The 2428-nt window shown below is 52.8% G+C and overlaps 1 protein-coding gene across 4 annotated transcripts in view; it reads right to left on the reverse strand.

Moving 5' to 3' along the window:
- The window catches only part of EFCAB6 (EF-hand calcium binding domain 6), a 304195-nt gene extending 303185 nt beyond the window's left edge, over window positions 1–1010 (reverse strand). Inside the window, exon 1 of one of the 4 annotated variants that reach the window (XM_031934644.1) lies at window positions 842–979. The gene's annotated coding sequence lies outside the window, so the exon portion shown is untranslated. Of the gene's footprint in view, window positions 1–841 lie in introns of all 4 variants that reach the window. The other 3 variants (XM_031934643.1, XM_031934646.1, XM_031934645.1) reach the window with 3 other exon arrangements.
- Between the last annotated feature and the right edge of the window lie 1418 nt (window positions 1011–2428).

The raw sequence follows: 2428 nt of genomic DNA on the forward strand, positions 1-2428 counted from the left end.
AGGAAGGAAGGAAGGAAGGAAGGAAGGAAGGAAGGAAGGAAGGAAGGGAAAGAAAGAGAGAGAAGAAGAAAAAAGAAAAGAGAAAAGAAAAGAAAGAGTCCCCTTAACAGGGGCAAGACATCCTGAAAGGCAAAGATTTGGAGAGAAAGGAAGGGAGTAGAGAGAGGAGTAATTTGGACAACCTTCAAGTAAGCCCTGTACACATGTGTAACTCACAAAGTGTTTCCAAACAAAATTTCTGAGGGAGGCTGGGTAATTATGTGTAGGCTAAGGGAGAAGAGTGTAAAAGAGCAGAGGTTTTGCCGTGAGACAGAAATGAGTTTGAATTCTGGCTCAGAAACTTCCTATGATAGTTGTGTGACTTTGGAAAAGTCCCTTCACCCCATAGGTCTCAAGTCCTCGTCTGCCTACAGGAGGGAGTCAATCATGATATTCACAAGAGTGCTGTGGCACAAATGAAATCAGGAGCATGAGACATGTTGTAAACTGGAGAGATTTAGGGCATTTCCACACACATTTCCCAGCTGATTCTCACAGAGATGCAGGGAGGAAGACGTCACCATCGTCAGCGTTGTTTATCGTTCTTCTCCACATATCAGGTAAGCTCCGGGAACAGGGGCCCTACTATTTCCCACAGGGCCCCAGGGCCTACAACGTGCCTGGCACAAGCAGACGCGCCCTGAACACCTGCTGGGTGAATAAACAAATCACCACCCCTTCATCCCTGGGAGTGGGCAGCAGCCCCGGCCTTCTCAGGGCAGTGAGACCCACGGAGCTGCCCGCCCGCCCAGCCCCTCCTCGGCCTGTCGCACGCGCGTGGCCACCCCGAATGCAGCCTTACCGGGGCCCCCTCCTCGATTCTCCGCCTAGCTGGGCCGGCACCCGCGTGCGCCAACCCCAAGCCGCGGGGTCTGAGAGGGGCCGCCCGTTCGGCGTCTCTAGGACGCTGTTGCCCGAGAGATGACGGCAGTCGCTGACTGGAGAATAAGCATACACGCCTGGCAAGAAGCGGAGCTATGATTGGTCAATTGGAGATAAACGAGAAGGGGCGGGGCCAGGTTGGTTCCGCGACTGCACTCCTGGAAGAAATTTCCGCCGGAAGTCACGTTCTCTGAGGAGCGGGAGCCCTGGCGACTCGCGTCACGGGAGCGGGTTTCTGTTACGTGGGCTTTAGCGCGAGCTGGGCGGTCGGCCCGGTCCCACCGAACTGCCTAGGGCCGTGTGGCCGGGGGAAGTCAGCCCCCTGCTCTGAGAAGCAGACTCTCCATCTGTAAAAGGCTAAGCGTGCCCACTTGGGGCCTGTGGTCAGGATTGGATGGAGTAAAGTCGGCAAAGCTCCTATCGCATCCTGCGCCTTCGTTAGGGTGAGCACTGATGGGGACTCGCATTGTGCCACCAGGTAGCGGGTCCCACTGGGTCCCTTTGTGTGCTGGAGGAGACAGCCCTGGAGGACGGGGGCTCGCCTGCTTTGCTCAGGCTGTAGCCTCAGCCTCCGCCCATACCCACAGTAGGCATCCATTCCATTGATATTCGCCAAGTGAGTGAATTACTACTAAGACACAGGGCCGAGTGGAAGCGCCATAAATCGTGTGAGTGACAGTAATTGTTGTCGCTGACCCTGTGGAGCACTTCCCTTGCCAAGCACTCACCCATCCTAGGTATGTACTTTACATGTAATAGTCATCTTCATTTGTCTTCACAACAGCCCAGTGAGGTAGGTGCTGTGGTTATTCCCATTTTACAGATAGGAAACTGAGGCACACAGGGCATTTTGTTCAAGGACACACTGCCAGTCAAGGGTAGGAGCAGAGTAAGAACCCAGGGAGCTTGCTCTTAGGCACCCTGCCGCGCTGCTCACTGTGGGAGAGAAGCAGCCAGGCAGATGTGGGTGCCCTGATGTGTGCTGCAAAGATGGATACTATGCGGTCCCTGCTGGGTAGTCTGACTATACTTCACTGGCCAGCTAGTTTTCCTGTTCACCAAGAGAATTCTTTCCCATGGCTTGTCTCAGACCTCCCGCACCCACTATGTCCTCACCTCACTCAGTGACCAGGGGTCTTATCCCATTGAGAAAATGGAATGCAGAAGAATGGAATACACTCCTTCACGATCACTTTGGCATTCATTCCTTCTTTTGCTCTTGCCCCAAAAGAGGGTCTCTCCCAGAGGCCAGTCCCTCTAACTATGTCCTGGATCCCTCCCCATTTGCCTTCTTTATTATAGGCAGTGTGGTCTGGGGATCCTGAGACCCTTTCAGACTGTCCATGGGGCCAAAAAATACTTTCATAACACTAAGACTTTACTTGCTTCTTCATTGTTATTCTCTCATAAGTATATGGGATTTTCCAAAAGCTACATGGTGTGTGATATTGCAACAAATTGAACGCAAAATATAAGAGATCCAGCGGTCTTGTACTAAGCCAGATGT

The sequence above is a fragment of the Piliocolobus tephrosceles genome, chromosome 19 (assembly GCF_002776525.5).
Source record: "Piliocolobus tephrosceles isolate RC106 chromosome 19, ASM277652v3, whole genome shotgun sequence".
NCBI lineage: Eukaryota > Metazoa > Chordata > Mammalia > Primates > Cercopithecidae > Piliocolobus > Piliocolobus tephrosceles.